A 19,432-nucleotide genomic window follows, 5' to 3' on the forward strand; every position below is an offset into this window, starting at 1 on the left:
TAAGCAAATCTAAATCAGAGATAACCATATGCTCTCATCTCAGTAACAGGCACATAAAGCTATTTCTAGGATGTTATTCTATTATGTAATTATCGGTGATTCCATTTTTAGGGGTTCTCTTGTGCTATAGTGACCACAGGAAAATGTAGGTTAGTACGCATGACATCATATACAACTCCTGGACAAATTATATCAGTAACACCTGCATATCATACATAAAACACCAGGACAGAAGCCAGAAAGAGGCCCTGGAGCACAGCCAAACTCCAATCTCAGAGGCCACATCAAGCACAAGTGAAGCAGCACTTAACTGACTTCCCACGTGATGGATGGGGCCCCCGAAGCACTGTGAGATCAGTCATTATCATTGTTATTTAAAGGTGCCTCCTGGCATGACTATGGAGGTTAGATGGAAGAAGAAATTCCCAAGTTACTGGAAAACTATTACTAACTCTGTTTATTAAACTGGTTTACTTTTTTCATCTGTAATGTCAAACCATGCATCCCAAATACCACAGCTGCTTCTGTAGAGACATGAAAAAAGCCTCTCTCAAGTAGAGGGAATAAGCATATAGGAGCCCTTTGTGAAAAGGCAAAATATGAATAGACATGCAAGACTAAAAAGCCAAAAAATGCAGCCAGGACAGTCAGTGCTCAGAAAGAGATGTATTCATTTGGAGAAAAATATGACAGCCTTGGAGGTGATTACCTGGCTAGATTTTAATAAGAAATACCATTCTCAGATAGCCCAAAGATTTATCCAGCTCAGTATTTTGTCTTACACAGTGGCCCTACGCAATTTTTTTTTCTGGAAGGATTTGACTTCTGTCACTGCCAGCAAGCTTAATTAAGAAAAAAAAAAAAAAGACTGAAAGAAAAGCTAAATGCATAGTTAGACCTCCTTATTCCTTCATAACATGTGAAGAGTTAATCTAGAAAATTCTAATGGATCTCACAGGGAATTGTAGCCAGAGGGATGGTTCTTTACTGCATGTATTACATCCCCAGCTTGGAAGGAAAGTCTGTCCTAGAAAGGAAGGATTCTCAGTATTTTAGCTGACGGTGGGTCAGAAAACAGAATATGGAACATACATCATTTAAAGAAATAAAAACAAAGCAGAAACCCAAAGTGTCTTCCATTTATTATTATCAGAGAATAACATGAGCCTAATTCTTATTAAAATATTCATAGGTTTTGTCATCTTCCCCATGTGTTATCTTGACTTGACTCTGACTCTTTCCCAATACAAATCTTAAAGGACATAGAGGAACTTCTTGGTTGATTTTTGGTTGAAAGTCTATAGTCAGAAAGATAAGAATGTTGAAATTTCATGGCTGCTTTTGTCTGAAAATAAAGCATTTAACCCTGCTTTCTGGTGCTCCACAGAGACAGAGTTCAGAGGCCCAGGCTCTGTCCAGAGTGGCAAGACTTTTTAAGAGAAGTTATCTCCCCTGATATGGAGCCCCCAGGACCTACTGCCTCAGGTTTAGAGTAAAGACCTAGACTTGACCCACCTCTTCTCAATCATGGTGGACTGTGGAGAGGGCTCTCTCAGGGTCACATGCAATTGAAGAGGAAAAGGAAAGGAAGATGTTTCTGAGTGGCTGTTTCTTCAGAACAACCCTAGCACGAGTCTGGACCTAGGGTATGCCAATGAAGCCATTCAGAAACCCTGCACTCGTTTTGAGGCCACCCAAATAATAGAACCTCAGGTGTCTCACAAATGCAAAGACAAATTCTCTTTAACTAAATGCACTCAAAAAAAAAAATAGAAATTTTTCTTAGTCCATAATAATAACTTAAAAAATGAGTAACTACTCATAAATATTTCCTCAAAGAAAACCCTAGGCATACATGTTTTCAGGAAAGAATTCTATCAATGCTATTCAAGGGAGAAACAATTCCAGTTTTACCCAACCTCTTCCAAAGAGTGACATAATAATAATAACAAAACCAGATAAGCACAGTATGATACAGAAAGTTGGCAAGCTAATCTTTTTCATAAACATAAATGCAAAAATTAAATAGATACACAGACAGATAGATAAAGCAAGTGAAATCCAGCAGATTCTAAAAGGAATAATACCTTAGTACTAAGCTGGCTTTTTTTTTTAAATCCAGGAATGCAAAATCTGTCTAACATGCACAAAATCGAACAACCTAAATTACCACATAAATAGAATAAGAGGGGAAATTATTATCATCTCAATACATGCAGATAAAGTATCTAATAAAGTTCAAAGTCCATTTACAATAAACTAGGGATTGTTCCAGTAAACAAGCTGAGAAGAAACACCAGGAGGTTTTTACTATTGTAATCCTGTATAATACACAACTGCAAAGCCTGGTAGATTACAACAATAATTACCAGTCAGTGAGTACATTGTGGCTCTGATGGGCTCAGCAATGTTTGACGAACTTGACCAAGGCTGAGTGTTGTGTTTGGGAGCACTCCTTGTGTTTGTGTGTTCTCCTTGAGGCTACCCAGGGTATGTGTTTCTTATAGTACATACAGAAGGCTCTAAAGATAAGTGAACCATGCAAACACACTTAAAATATTTGTCGATATCACATTCACTGACATCCCATTGGTCAAAGAAAGGTCACATGGCCAAGTCCAACATTAAGAGATAGGGAAATATACTTCACCAATACTGGAAAGCAGTAAGCATGTATATGGCAGTGTATCTAACTGTATGCTTCTCACATAGAGAGGGAGTAAAGAATTAGAAACAATGACCCAGTATGCTATAGGGGAAAACTTTCTTAATCTGATAAAGAACAACTATAGAAACTCTAGCCAATGCCATATATAATGGTGAAAACTGGGAATTTTCCTTTTGCTATTAGGAATATGACAAGGTTTTCCACTTATCGTCACTTCTATGAAACTTTGATCCTGTCCAGTGATTTAAGAAATTTTAAAAGGATAAAAGAATTTGAGGAAAAACGGTGGCTGTTGGCAGATAATAGGATTAAGCACACAGAAAATCCAAAGCATGTATATGTCAACCTTAACATTAATAGGAGATTTATCAAGGTCACTGGATAAAAATTCAATATACAAAAGTCAATTGTTTTTCCGTATGAGAAAACACAACTTTAAAAAAGAATTCATTTATCATAGTATAAAAAAATAGCAAGAATCCAGAAATAAATCTTATTCAAGGTCTATAAGACATCTATAGACAAGAAATTATGAAACTTTACTGGGAAATACTAAGACATAAAGGAACAAGAGACTCACCACATTCATAATTTGGAAGATTTTGAAAAGATGTCAATTCTCCCCAAATTGATTTGAAAGTGCAATGCACTTTTAAAAATACCAGAGAGCTCAGATGTGTGTGTTTCCTTTTTTAATTTGATCAGTTACTTTTAAAATTTATTTAGAAATGCATACAATATAGAAATACCAAGACTAAAAATGATACTCCTGAATACAAAAGAACAATACAGGAGGACCTATTTTAGGGTATTTTAAAATATTTAAAAATATTTTAAAGCTATAGTAATAAGGACATTGCGGTATCAGCAGAGAAAATGGCAGCTCGATAAAAGAACAAGGTAGAGAGCCCAGAAAAAGACTCATGAAATATAAATGTTTGGTTCATGAGAGACTTGGCACCAAAGCTCAGTGAGAAAAGATGAACTTCACAATAAATGTTTCCAGAACAACTATCTGTATGAAAAATTATTTAAATTGAGCACCTACCTCATACCATATACAAAGATCAATTTCAGCTGGATAAAAGAGCTATGAAGAGCAAATCCATAAAACTGTTAAATGTTGGTTTATTTTTGAGAAAGAGAGAGTGCAAGTTGGGGAGGGGCAGAGAGAGAAAGGGGGGGAACAGAGGATCCAAAGCAGGCTCTGCGCTGATAGCCGTGAGTCTGAGATGGGGCTCAAACTCATAAACCACAAGATCATGACCTGGGCCAAAGTCAGACACTCAACTGACTGAGCCACCCAGGTGCCCCAAATCTATAAAACTTTGAGAAGAAACTGTAAGAGAATTGTCTTTCAACCTTGGGGTATAAAAATAATTCTCTTTTCCTATAACATCTTTATTAAGATATAAACGAGACACCATAAAAAACATTCTTTTAAAGTAGACAAATCAGCTACTTTTAGTATATTCAGAGTTGTACAACCATCCCACTATTCAGTTTTAAAATATTTTAAATTCCACCCCCCAAAATCCCCTTTACCCATTAGTCATCACCCCATTCTCTCTTCCTTCCAGCTCCTGGCAGCCACTAATTTACTTTATGTCTCTGTGATTTGATTTCTCTGGACATCTCATTTAAAAGGAAATGGGGGGGGGGCACTCATGGCTTGGTCAGTTAAGGAAATGACTCTTGATTTTGGCTCAGGTCAAGCCCTGCATGGGGCTCTGGGCTGACAGCACAGAGCCTGCTTGGGATTCTCTCTCTCTCTCTCTCTCTCTCTCTCTCTCTCTCTCTCTCTCCCTCTGCCCCTCCCCTGCTTATGCCCTCACTCTCTCTTTTTTTCTCTTAAAATAAATAAATGTTTTCTAAAAATAAAAATTTAAAATTTAAAACTTAAAAAAATAAAAGGAATCATACAAGATTTGGTCTTTGGACTGTCTTCTTTAACACAGCATAATGTTTTCAAGATTCATCCATATTGTAAAAATCATGTATCAGTAATCTATTCTTTGTTACAAGCGAATAACATTTCACTATATGGATATACCACATTTTGTTTATTCACTCATTAGTTGATGGAAATTTTGGTGGTTTCCACTTTTGGCTTATGAAAATTCCTGTATAACTTTTTGTATGTACATGTTTTCATTTCTCTTGTGTCTTCATTACCTATGAGTGGAATGGGTATGTTACTTGATAACACCATGTTTAACACTGGGAAGAACCACCAACTTCTTTTCCATTGTGGCTACATCATTTTAAGTTCCAACTAGCAATATATGAGCATTTCACTTTTTCCATAAACCTGCAACATTTGTTATTGTCTTTCAAAAAATTTTAGCCATCTTAGTGATTGTGAAGTGCTATGTCATTGTGGTTGTGATTTGCATTTTTCTAATAACTAATAATGTTGAGCATTTTCACGTTTTTATTGGCCAGTTGTATATCTTCTCTGAACAAATGTTTTCTTCAAATCCTTTGGTCATATTTTTAATTGTTTTTTTTTTTATTGTTGACTTATAAAAGTCTTTTATGTATTCTGGATATAAGCTTCTTATCAAATATATAATTTGCAAATGTTTTCTCCCATTCTGTGGGTTGTCTTTCTATTTTCATGCTGGTGTCCTTTGAAGCACAGATTTTTTTTAAATTTTGATGAAACACAATATCTTTTTCTTTCCTTTGGTCACTTGTGTTTTTGGTGTTATATCTAAGAAACCATGGTCTAACCAAAGTTCAGAAAGATTTGTTCTCTTGCTTTCTTCTGAGAGCTTTATAGTTTAGCGCTTACACTTAGAATCCCGCTCTATTTTGAGCTCCTTTTTATGTATAGTGTGAGGTAGGAATTCAAATTCATTCTTTTAAATGTGAATATCCAGTTTTCCAGCACCATTTGTTGAAAACACTGTTCTTTCCCCATTAATTGGTCTTAGCACATCTGTTAAAAACCAACTGACCATACATATTAGGATTTATTTCTGCACTCTCAATTCCATCCCAGTGATCTGTATGTCTATTCTTATGGCCGTGCAGTACCGGCTCAATTACTACAATTCTGTAATAAGTTTTAAAAATAGGAAGTGTGAGGGGCGCCTGGGTGGCTCAGTCGGTTAAGCGTCTGACTTCAGCACATGTCATGATCTCATGGTTTGTGAGTTCGAGCCCTGCATCAGCTCAGAGCCTGATGTCTGCTTCGGATTCCATGTCTCCCTCTCGCTCTGCCCCTACCATGCTCACACTCTCTCTCTCTCTCTCAAAACTGAATAAACGGTAAACAAAAATTTTTATTAAAATAAAAAAATAAAAATAAAAATAGGAAGTGTGAGGCTGCCAACTATGTTCTTCTGTTTCAAGATTGTTTGGCTCTTCTGGGTTCCTTGAAATTTCACATCAGTTTTAAGACAAGCTTGTCAATTATTGCTAAAAATGCAGCTTGGATTTTGATGGGGATTGCACTACATACGTAGATCATTTTACAAAGTCCTATCGTCTTAACAACGTTAAATCTTTTGATCCATGCACATGGAACATCCTGCCATTTATTTATGTCTTAATCAATTTCTTCTAATAAGGTTTTGAAATTATACAACTTGTTTTTCTTTTGTTAAATTTATTCTTAAGAATTTTATGTATGTATTTATTTTGGTGCTCTTGTGGGTGGAATTGTTTTCTTAATGTCATCTTCTTTGGTAGTGCTAGGGAAAAAAAAAATGTTTCACTTCTTTTTCTTGCCTAATTTCCCTGACTAGAATCGCCAATACAATGTTGAATAGAAGTGGCAAAAAAAGACATCCTTGTTTTGTTCCGGGCCTTAGGGAGAAAGCATTCAGTCTTTCACCATTAAATGTGAGGCTAGCTATGGGTTTTTGTACATGCACCGCATTCCTACTTTGTGAAAGATCCACAGAAGGATTCGTGAAGTAGACACAAATTTTAGTACAGTAGGAGATTCATCAATTTGACCACATTAAAATTAAAACTTCTGTTCATTGACAGACATGAGATATAAAGAACAAAAATAAGAATCATGGAGTTTAAAATACTTGAAACATTTGTTAACCAAAACATAGCTACTTTCCATAATATACAAGAAGTTTACATAATGCAGTTAGAAAAGGGTAGACAATTCAATAGAAAAATGAGCAAATGATTTCAGCAGGCACTTCTCAAAGGAAGAAACCCAAATAGCCAGTAACCCAATGAATAGATGGTGAATAAAAAAGAAAAAACTTAAGAGGCATGAGAAGATTACCACTACTCACCTGTCAAGTTGGAAAAGAATAAAAGTCTGACAGTACTTAACATAGGCAAAGACAAATGCATCAGTAGCTATTTTACTGACAGGAGTGTAAATTGTTACAGCAACTTTAAAAAAGTGTTTATGATTTCCTGGTAAAACTGAAGTGTCCAAACACGGTGATCCAGTAATCCCGCTTTTATACGTATATACCTTAAAGATATGTTGCCTCTAGATACAAACATTCATGTTTAAAAGTGCTCATGGCAATACTCCTCATAGTTACCAAATGCTTGGAAGAACCATATATTTGCCCTTAGTAGAACGCACATATAAAATGTTTTATGTTCTTACAATGGGACGCTACATTGAAACAGATCTGAATTTGTCACAGATATGTAGATAAACTTACAAATGTGTGTGCAGGAAAAGGCAAGTCATAAATGGCAATTACATTATTCAATTTACATATAGTTCAAGAGGAGGCAGTACTAATGTAATTTTGAAGAATGCATATACAGGTAGTAAAAAAATATAAACAAAGAAAAAAGTACTGGAAAAGTCAGTCAGGGTCAGAGTTACCGTAAGATGCCAAAAGTCATTTTATGATGACACAGTGAAGAGAGAGAGTTAAAGGATGTAAGTGAAATTCTGTGGTTGCAGTAAACATTCTAGCTCACGAACCGACAGGGTTATATGGGTGTTTGCTTCACAGACAAATGTTTCCAAGCACCTACAACCTTACACAATTTTCTGCATCCCACATTTTATAAAAAGGTTTAAGTCGATAAACAAACACACTGCTTTCCCCTGATTACCTTACACCTGCCTCTGACTTACCTAATCTTGCTTCTTATCAGAGATCGATGTTTACAAAATTTGAAGCTTAGAAAAAAATGTGAAGTTTTCAAATGGGAATTTGGCACTGAAATTTCACCGAGAAAACAGGTCAGACCGAGCTGTTCTGTTTGAAATGAAGGATGAGAGACAGGGATCATAGTTTACTCAAGTATCTCCCTTGCACATCCCATTAGCCAAACCAGTAACACCTTCATGAAGCCCTACAACTCCAGGGCATGAAGAGTTTGGAAACCACTATTAAAGACTGTTGGTGCAGGAAAAAACCCTGGGTTTCATCTAACTTCATCTCTTCAGTTTACAGAGGGCTTTACACATGCCCCATGCCATCCATCCAGTTTATGGCAGAGCTGGGTTTAAAGCCAGATTTGATCATTGGCGGTACATTAATTTTCACAGCTTAGTGTTTCAGTGAAGTAGCACTGAGAGTGACTCATCTGCTATTTCTAATGTCTTCCAGAATTTTTCTCTTCTTTTTTAGAGAGAGAGAGAGGGACAGAGAACGCACATGAGTGGCGGAGAGGGGCAGAGGGAGAGAGAGAGGGAGACAATCTTAAGCAGGCTCCACGCTCAGCTTGGAGCCCAATGCAGGGCTGGATTGCACGACCCTGATATCATAACCTGAACTGAAGTCGAGAGTCAGATGCTTACCTGAACCAGGCGCCTCTTCCAGAAATGCTCTTGTAACAGCTAGCTCTATCAGCAATGCTTCAGCAATAAACCAACTTTACGCAGATGTATATAGATGTATGTGTATGTGTGCATTAATAAATATACATATATACTATATATCACACATATAAAATACATATTATAATGCATATTTATGTATATATGTATCCAAAAAAAATAAGGCCACTGTATAAAATTAAAATCAGTTGGCCACTTTAACCTTAATGAGAAAAGCAAACAAAGGGAAGCATTCACAGGGTGGGTGAAAACAGATTTGTTTCTTCTCTACCAAGGCAAACCAAGACAAAATAGGTTGAACAGAGCAAGGTGAAAGATTTAAAACACTACCTATCAGAAGAATCTCCCCATATTATGAGTGTCAAATGTAGAAGTAAAATATATCACCTCTTTTAGGGAAAAGATTCCAAAATTCTTTTATCTGATGGTTTGTAAAATAGGATAGATTCCTTTGGGACTTTCATAGTAACTGGAAGCACAGAACACTTTCTTCAGGGGCATTTTATGCGGATCTGTAAGATTCAGGTTGCCACGGGGGTGCGGCCACAGGGCCAGCCTCGCCTACTCCCAGTCCCATGTGGCAGCCAAGGAGGTGCACCATCCACACCGGCTTTCAAGAAAGAACTTGCCAGTTAGCTGTGAACAGGAGCGCTTGAGCCAAGGTCATGCTCTTCCTTGGCAGGGTGTAGCCAAATCTCAGCACCACAGGATCAGGTCACCCTTTCTGACGATGTGGGATGCCTCCATGGGGAATTTTTGTGCCATGGCACCTGTGGGCCTGGCTAAGACTCTCTAGAGCCACAGTGAAGTCTGAAGTCCTTCCTGCCTAAACCTCCTTCCCTCCCTTTCTCCTTTTATAGATAACAGACCTACATCATGGCCTAAAGGTTTTCACTGCTTATTCTTGTTGCTTCTTCCTTTCATCTTTCATTACCATTATCCCCAATAAATCTCAGGTACTGTGAATTCCATGTTATTATCCCAGAAGACCCATCTGACAAAGAAGGGCAGAGAGGCTCTGATCACTGCAGTCTGTGTTCTTTCCTTTCCTAAGGAAAAGGACACTGCATATTATGCAGTTGCAGAAAAGAAGAAAGTTAATGTCCTTCATCATGATATATGCAAGTTAGATTGAAGGGAAAAAACAGACTGGTGTAGGAAAACGTAACAGCTCCACAAAATGGTTCTTGCGCAGAAATAATCTGGAAAGGGTCCTGTTCACTCCACCCCATTTATAACTTCTCCGTTCTTTATAAGATTTAGAGAAAAGGGGAATAAGAAGTACAGGAGACCTTAAAAATCTCCCTCTCTCTCTTTTTTTTAATGTTTATTTATTTTTAAGAGAGAGAGAGAGCCAACTCACATATGCATGCAGGACTGGGGCAGGGACAGAGAGAGAGGGAGACACAGAATCAAAGCAGGTTCCAAGCTCTAAGCTGTCAGCACAGAGCCCAATGCGGGGCTTGAACTTACGGACTGCAAGATCACGACCTAAGCCGAAGTCTGACGCTTCACCGACTGAGCCACCCAGACGTCCCTCTCTCACTCTTTATCAGAGGTTGGGAGAAAGAAGCAATAGGGAGAGTGGAAGCACTCCTAGAGAGGGCTGTCGAAGAATATCTCATCATTTATTCCTGCTGAGCTTCTGACCCTGGTAGTCTTGCTGCACCCAGTGACTACCTGTCTCATTCCATCAGCTTCTTTTACCTTCCTGAGATATCCTTTTTCCAGAGAAGTATCAGAAAAGTCCCACTCTGGGGTAATCAAGACTCACTGATGTGTACTCTTGTGAGAGATAGGACCATATTCTCTTTCATCTGAAGTGCTGTCGTTGCTAGCCGTTAGCTAGGAGTGGAAATCACCTTGTGCAGGCTTCCTCTGAATAAGCATGTTTCTGGGTCCTGGTCGTTCACTGTTACTTGTCTGTCTTCTTGGCCTCCCTGCTCTCCCTGGAACTGTGCTAGTCCCTCTGGTCCACTGTGTTAGTAGCTTTAGTATGTGTCACACCCCACTGCCCGGGAAGGTGTTGGCTGAAAGCTTCTGATTTTATAATTTGATAAATGACAGTGTGTTTACCTAGACAGTCATCAAGTTTGGAGGAGCAATGACAAATCATCTCAATTGACACGGTCCAGTTCAAATGCCACCTCTTCCAATTCTGGCTTCAATGAACATTGAAATGTGGATGGTTTATTTCCTGCCCTATTCATTTGCCTGTCTCTACTTTCTGACTCTTATTTTTCACTGCTATTCATTAATAATAATAATAATAATAATAATAATAATACCTTGAGATTTAAGGTTAATCACCCCAGGAGCTGTAATTTTGCATTCTGATTGCCTACTCACCCATGGCTACTCTTAGATCTACTTGTAGAAATCTTGAAGTCAGAATAGCCTCAATTGTGGCTTTTTCTCTGGTGCCATTGGAATTGATGAAAGGGAGCCCACTGAGCAAAACAATGCAGCAGGTACATCTCCTTTTGCCTGTTAAAAATACTTAAAGCATTCTCTAACCCTCTGGATTTTGGAACTCCCTAGATCCCTTTCCCCCAACACACCACACAGGCACACACATATACATATCTCGGGCCCCCTTCTCTCTTCTAAAAGTTCCCCATACCCACACCTGTGTGACTCTTATATTGTCTTGTCTCTACCCAGGCAAACTCTAACCACTTTTAGATTGATTACTGTGGTCTTTGGTCTTATGCATTTTTGTACCCTAGGTACCTATCTCAACAGCAGAATCATGGTAGGCATAAAATATTCTAGGAGAAAGGAAGAGAGGGAGGAACTAAATCAATCTAGGTATGTTTAAGATCTAATTATGCAAGTAAATGTGCACAAGTAATTTAATGTTTCTAAACCTCAGTTTTCTCATCTGTAAAAGGGAAATATAATAATGCCTTTAGAATATTTATTTTCTATTGTATAAAACTCTGTATAAAATCTAAAATGAAAATTATTCTTAAATCAGAAAACAATGGGTTTTCCGCCAAAACAGGCTAACCTTCCTAGAAGTAAGTATTAAATATCCATTTGTGTTAAAAACAATCCGTTTTGCTTTAAAGGCTCATACTGTGGGATGCATGATCCACAATGAAATTCCATTTCATTCTCACCCTTACCCCTCAAGCACTTTATTTTAGCTGTAGATTTTTATTTATATAATATATGTTTGCATTTATGTTCACCATGACAGCCTGAGTTTTCTCAACTATTCGTTCAGGTTGACTTCAAATACATCTAGATATTTTGTGGGTGAAGTAATTGCACTGACATTATAAAGTAAAATCTCCCAGAAAGAGACTGTTTAGACTTGTGTATGTGACCTATTTGTTGAATTCTCCTGGAAGGCTCTATGCCAGGAAAAAGAATTTTTTTCTCCCTACAGATTAAATCAAATATATGTTGCCAACACATAGACACAGAGCCACCATCCAGTAGGTTGACTCACTTGAATTTATAGTTATCATAAAGTCATTTGGAAAAACAAACTCAAGCTGTTAACCAGTGAGAACTAATCCCAAATTCAAAATCCAGTTCGTGAATGGGGCTACACCACTGTGGCCGTGAACATTTGATCATGTACATATTCCCCTGAAGGCTGCGAATGACAAGCCTGATGGAAAGGAAGGGGGAACACTGGGCCTACAACACTGCTCACCAAATGTGCTGACTAAAGAGAATGAGCGATTCCGTCTGGGACCCAGAGTCTTTGGCAGCTCTCAGGGTAGTTTCTGCCTTTGGTGGCAAAACAAAGTTTGGGCTTTTTTTTTTCTTTCATTGTTTTTTGAAAGGAGAGGAGTATAATCATTTTTTAACATTGGCTCCTTTGTGTTAAAGACAGTCTGTTAGCACACATTTTCAGATTTACTTCAGAAAAGAAACGAAATAGAAGTGTGGATGCATGTTAATTACCCAAAAACATGGTGCACCAGATGGCCACTGAGGTCTGCTTCAGTCTAGTAGGTAAATAATGCTTCGCAATCCCTTTGTCCCTCTGAAAACCAAATTTTCAATTATTTTCCTTCCTATTTCTGCTAATGTAGGAAGTAACCAAGGGCAACAGAAAGCTCCATTTACGGGTGGACCAGAGGGGGTGAACACCAACATTTTTCTTCCTTTTGCTAAATTATGTAGAATGATTGGGTCCAGAAGAAGTCAAGGAAAATGCCCCAAAGCACAGAATCAGGCCTTCAGTCAATACACAAACACCAGAAAAAACAAGCTTGTTTTTTCAAAGCATATGTAATGTTTCAGACCTTGTCTACCTTATTGATATAGGTCTAATGATTTTGACATCAAGATTCCCCTCACTAGGCTGTGTAATGAGCCTTCTTCTCTGACTTACAGGAGATTTTTAAATCAATTAGGTTACTATATACAGTCATGGTCCATTCTAAAAAAAACAAAACTTACACTTGTAAATGTCTTTCTGCTGAGTTGGGTATACACAATAAATTCTGCATGACATTTCAAATACTACATTTCACCTCAGTATAGTTTGAAATACTACATTTCACCTCAGTGTGTTCCATGGTTGGAAGCATTAACTTCCATAACATGTCTGTAACTTAAGGGGCAGAGTAGTATGTTTGAGATAGTGGACTTTGGTCCTTCCCTCTCTTGTGGTCCCCTTCCTTTTCCCTAACTAAGAAGGTAACCGGCTATGCATCTGGTGCTCCAAATGATAGATGTGACCAGTGGGAGAGCAGAAATAATCTGCAAGAAAACCTAGTGGCTCAGTGTATAGACCAAATATCTGGTAGAATCTGGGAAGAAAGATCTAGGGAAAGAGTCCCATATCCTGGCACACATGCAATTAGGGAGACGTCAGACAAGATGGCACCATGTACGTAAGAACCGTGACCTGCCAGTGGGACGAATGATGATGGATGACTCAGGGAGGGCCAGGCCAGAGCATGGACAATACAGCCACTTCCTGCACAGTGAAGGACAAGTTCCCTTCCAGAACAAGCTTTCACATCATTTGTGATTCCTACATTTACATAAAACTCTGGAGAAAGAAGCAGGTAGAGGTGGAAGAGAGACCTTCAAATTGATGGAGGTTATTTCCACCCTACTTGGCAGAACTGGTCTCAAAATAAAAATCAGATTGAGCTTGAAGGAAATAAAAACTTCATTTTGTGTAAATGAGTTTGCTGATTGAGGGTCATGCCTTTAACTTTTACAAAGCCAATCATGAAGTTGGGAGAAGGCGAATAAGGAAAACAGAAAGACATTTCCTAAATGAACTCAGGACAAATGAAGATAAGCAAACCAACAACCCTACTGAGAGAATTCTCATGATTCAGAGAACTGGCCATGCTACACATGACAGTTTCCCGTACGCCAAGAGCTTTGCCTACCTTAACCGATCCGCTCCTCCTAAAGCTCCGTGAGGATGGCAGGACTATTAATTTCCAAGCCACAGATTAGAAGAGTCATGGTCATAGAAGTCAATAACTTGCCTAGAATTCAGAACTGGGCTAGTAGGAAGTTAAGAGTGCCAAACACTGCATCAAACTCTGTGCTATATTGCACCCTTAGTGCAACAAACAGATGCAAAGTAGGAGGGGTGATTTAAAGTACCCTCCTCTTGCTTCCTCATCTGCCTTGGCTCAGAATCCAAGCTCAATCAAGAGCTAGGACCCAACCCCTTCAGAATGCCATCTGAAACTACAGATTCATCACAACCCATTTACTTCTTTCATTTCCACTCTCTCCATGGTGTGATTAGGGCTAATTACTTTACTTCCCAGTAAAACTAGCATGTTTCAGGGTCTCACAGTAAAACGCCATGCAAGTAAAAAACAGGGCATAAAATTAAACACATCTCTCCCTTTGGAAATTTTCTACTTATCTGAAATGAAGCGATCAGACAATCCTCATTTTTTCCAAATATAAAAGTGTCAGTTTTTATAAAAAAGAAAATGGGAATGAGAGATGGGTATCTATGGGATTGTAATTCAAGAAAATAAAAGAATTTTTCTTAAAAAAAATTAAAGGTTATTCGTTGGCCAGAACCATGAATGAACAGAACAAATGAGTGAAATTTCCTTTCTTTGTACTTTTTTGCTTACCTCTCTGACATAGTGATTTTTTTTTGTATTTTATAGAAATTGACCAAGTTTGAAGTAGCACCTCCCTGAAGATGGAGAGTCTCATAAGACATAATGGATTCAACTTCCAAGTGACCAACTGACTGGCTCCATTTCCAGAATAGAAGCCAAGTTTTGCTTTAATATAAAGAACCAGATAGTTTCTCAACAAAGGTTTCTGCCTGGTAATCCAAAAAGCCTTCTCCAGTCTCTGGTTTAGTTTACCCAAAGCACACTTTGTTGTTTTCCCCCTCATTATAGCTTGCAGCAACATGCCATATCACTTGAGTCTTCCTCCAAATGCAAGCTCACCTTACCGACATGGGCAGAGTTTTCCTCCTCCTATGCTGGCTGCCCCATTCTAAAGTTCCTTTGCTGATTCATTCTCCTCTACTTGATCTTTACCAGTTGGAATTGCTCAAAGTTCAACATTTGGCCCTCTTTTACTCAACATTTTCTCTCCAGATGATTTCCTCAACTCGTTACTTTGGTTACTGTCAGAAGAGCAGGGACTACTAAAGCTATAACTCTCTAGATCAGACCTCTCTCTGATCTCTAGGTCCCTATGTCTACAGACCGCTAACATTCATGGATTGCTCACCAAGTGTTATGCCAAGTGCTGTACATGCATATTTTTAATTTAGTCTTTTATACATTTTCATATTTTACTATTTGCTTTGTTTCTAAGTATACATGTAATATACACATTCCTATAAAACTTTAAGGGATTAAAAAAAAGATGACGAGTCATCTCAGCTCACCTACAATTCTGCTTCCTATACCACCTCATCTCATGCCCACACCATCAAGTATGAACTCTCAATCTTCACAACAACTCAGTAGAGGTAGTGTGACTGTTATTTCCATTTTACAGATGAAGAAAGTGAGGCATAAGAAGATTTAAAAACTTGTCCAAGGTCTCTTGGATAGTAAGTGGCAGAAGATGGATTACACATTCAGATTCATCTTATTCCAACACCTTCACTATTTATTTTAGTTTTAATTGTTTTTTAACGTTTATTTATTTTTTAGAGAAAGACAGACAGAGTGTGAGTAGGGAAGGGGCAGAGAGAGAGGGAGACACAGAACTCAAAGCAGGCTCCAGGCTCCGAGTTGTCAGCAAAGAGCCCAACGCGGGGCTTGAACCCACGAACCGCAAGATCATGACCTGAGGCAAAGTCGGACGCTTAACTGACTGAGCCACCCAGGTGCCCTCCACTATTTCATTTTTATTCTGTTACTTCACCTGGGCATCTCTCAGAAGGCATCCCAAATTCAATTGTCCAAACTTGAACTCACAATGTTTCTGCCTTGTACCCACTCACCAAGCCTAGTCCTTCTGGTGGCTCTTAATGCTAGCAAATGACACACCAAATAACCATGTGTTCACTGAGATAACCTGAGGTTATCCTTAACACCCCTTCCTCCTTCCTAATCCACAACTAATTGGTCACCAAACTTTGCTGAGGTGGTTCCTAAATCTCTCTCGGATGTGTGAGATTCTATCACCACCTCTTGACTAAATCTGCTTCCAGACTTGACATCTTTTAAATCAACCTGCACACAATCACCAAATGGACCTTCAAAGAATGCTCACATTGGGGCATGCCCCTCCCCTCTTTAAAGTCTTTGGTTTTCCTATTGCTTTTAGAATCAAGTGAAATATCATTAGTATGGCTTCCAAGGCCCTCTTCAGTCCAACCTCTGCCTCCTTTCCTAAAGGTGTCTCTACCCCAGTCACACTGATCTTCTCTTAGTTCCTCAAATAAGTCATCCCCCTTTCACCCACAGAATCTTCACACATGCTCTTCCCTCTATTTGGAGTTCTGTTCCCCTCCTTCTTAACCAACAGTAGTCTTTTCAGTATACAAGCCTCAAGTTGCCCGGGTGAGCCTCTACTGCCCTCTTTATGTATTTCTGTACTACTCTACTATATTCTCATACCATTTGGTACTTGCTTTCATCACTAAAGAGTTAATATACTGATGTATACATGTTTTCTCTACCAGACAATAAGCTACAGGAGGGTAAGGACAGTGTCTGTCTCACTTATCCCTGTGCCTGGAACATAGAAGGCTTGTAGCAACTTATGAAATGAAACTTGGTATGACGTTTAGTGAGTAGCCTACTTCATTGGCTTTCAAGTCTCCATTCCTGGAATATTGGGACGGTGGCACAAGTTTAGAAAAACGTTACCTCTTTTAGGCAAGTTGGATTCACTGCCAGCAAGGTGGCTTCTGGTAAGTGTATTCAGAAACAGTTCAAACAGTTCAAGGAGTTAGAGATGTTCTCCGATGGATGTCCCTAGGGAACAGAAAGAGGGCACTTGAAATCTTGGCCTTCTCCTTTCCCTCTCCTCTCAACCCGAGAATCGTCAGAGGAAGTCTAAACATTACTGGAAAATCTTTTGCAAGCTCGCTTCTCTGTTTATTTCCAAATAGTACTGTTTTAATTGATTCAAGTTTGCGGGACGGGATTCTAATTTCAAGACAACTCCCCAAACAATTCACCACAGAACAGAACATTGGAATTATGGTAGGTATAATGAAAATGCCACTGCATTCTAATATTGTCTCGTCCTCCATTGCTCCCACCCACAATTGGTTTTTTCGTACCAACAAAGACACAGCTGTATGAGCAGCAGGCTTCCATCTGTGGTCTCTTTTGCACTTGCACCATGCAGATCTGGAAAAGCAAAAAACGTTCTTTACTTGATTTTACGTTTTCCATCATTTTGCAAGTGCAGAAAGAAAGAAAGAAAGAAAGAGCTGAAAGATCCTAGATCCTTGGGGGCTTTCCCTAAAACCGGCATTTCCAAGAAGTTCCATAGTCATTAGTTATATTTCTTTGGTCTTTCTAAATAATGTCATTGTCAAGAGTAGAGAAGCAAGTGGGGAGGAATGAAGGACAGATGGAGGACCATCTTTGTCCCATTACCTGGTAATGAACCGCAAATGTTCAGGGAAACTGCATCGTTATGCGAAAAAATAAAAATGATAAGGCACCTCGTGTTTTAGAACAGTTGTCAACTTCTTTATTCCCATTGTTTCCTTCATTCCCCATCATTGGACTGCCGTCAAATATTCATCAAGCAGGTTTACTTGTCACAGGTCATCTCAGCAGACTTTAAAGCCTGCAGGACAGAAAATGTCCTGGAAGTTGTAGTGTTCTCTGATCACTTAGCTACTGCTTTTATCAGCTCTCTAGATGTTTGTTCTGTGCAGTTTTTCAGGCCACTGCTGCCACCGACTCCATATTTGTTAACATGCTTTTAGTGAATCAACTCGCAATCAACTGGCAACCCGCATTCATCCTTCAATACTCAGTTCAAGTGTCACGTCTTCAGAAAGTTCCCTCATTTCTACAGTACGAGTTAAGAATTAAAATAGCCATTCTATTTTTTCTCTTATCGTTACAGGTACATATCAATCATACCTCTGGTTACAATGCTCTAATTTACATCCATGTCTAGATCCTTAATTCACTGATTCTACTATTTCCTACTTTTGCTTATGTCTCTAGAGTCTAAAATATGAATGAGTGAATGAAAGAATGAATGAATGAAATTCACAGTTTGATTTTTATTAATTTCTTAATGGTACAGCAAAATGCACCAAATAAGCAAAAACTCTACGAAGTACAGTATGCCATCCATTGTCCAGCCTACTCCCTATAATACATGAACAGGAAGGTTTTTTCTGAAGAAATCAAAGACAAAACTAAACTCAAATTCTCATTTCTGTCTTCTCTCTGATCATTTTTTTTACCATTTTAAAATGCAAAGAATAACGGGGTGCCTGGGTGGCTCACTCAGTTGGGCATCTGACATCGGCTCAGGTCATGACCTCACGGTTCGTGAGTTCAAGCCCCGCGTCGTGCTCTGGGCTCACAGAGCCTGTTTTGGATTCTGTGTCTCCCTCTCTCTCTCTCTCTCTGCCCCTCACCACTCATACCCTGTATCTCTCCCCTTCAGATATAAACATTAAAAAAATTTTTAAAAATTCAAAGAATAAGAAACCAACGCTAATTGCGTAACTATCCAGCTTACTTTACCTTGCCAAACTTTAATTTGCTCAACTAAGGCTTGTAGGGATGGTGTGTGGATTCACTGGGGTCATGCACAGCACATCTAACAGCCCCTATTATAGCGCCTGACAGACAGTGAGTGGTAAATAGTACTCAACTGTCATTTTTATGAATATCAGGAACTTAGCGTCACATTTTGATTTTCCCCTATTCTCCCCATACCCCTGCTCGTACAAAGCTGTTAGCCATAAAGAACTGATCAAAAGACAGGAAATGAGAGGGAAAATGTAAAATCAAAATGGCCTAAAACCCAGAAAATACATCTTTGAAGAGTAACAATATATTTTATTAATATCAGATCCACAGGCAATCTATCTAAAGGAATTTTCACTACCCACGTGTCACTTCATCTTTGATAACTAATGCTTTGACATATCTTTTGGCTCAAAAGACTTATCACCTTGTAAACCATGATATGTGTTTACTGGGACAGCTGCCACAAAAGCAGTTCTGCAAATAAACTTTGTTTAACTTGCTGCTTTCAGACATTAGGGAATGATCTTTAATATACATATGTAAAAGACATACATATATATATATATATATGTATGTATATATATCAAAGGCACTAAACCCTTGGTTTCATAACTATAGTAGTCTAGTTAAAATTAATAGACAAAAGACTATAATATATCAAAGAGTAACCATATCTATATCAGCTTTTGTATCAATGACTCAAAATGATTCTCTTTCTTTTTTCTTTGCTTTACAATAAAAAATAATATACCCGACATCAATTACAGGCCAAATTTTAAACTTAAAAAACAAAACAAATGTATT

At 38.4% G+C, this 19,432-nt stretch overlaps 1 protein-coding gene across 10 annotated transcripts in view; it reads right to left on the bottom strand.

Annotated features, from left to right (window-relative positions):
* LOC147584351 (uncharacterized) overlaps positions 1 to 19,432 on the bottom strand; it is a 477,282-nt gene that overhangs the window by 185,850 nt on the left and 272,000 nt on the right. For all 10 annotated transcript variants that reach the window (XR_015248644.1, XR_015248641.1, XR_015248642.1 and 7 more), the window contains 2 exons: positions 17,182 to 17,251; positions 16,763 to 16,870 (listed from right to left, as the gene is read on the bottom strand). The gene's annotated coding sequence lies outside the window, so the exon portion shown is untranslated. The remainder of the gene's footprint in view (positions 1 to 16,762; positions 16,871 to 17,181; positions 17,252 to 19,432) is intronic.

This window comes from Puma concolor, chromosome A1, assembly GCF_028749965.1.
Source record: "Puma concolor isolate L17-30 chromosome A1, mPumCon1.1.hap2, whole genome shotgun sequence".
Lineage (NCBI taxonomy): Eukaryota > Metazoa > Chordata > Mammalia > Carnivora > Felidae > Puma > Puma concolor.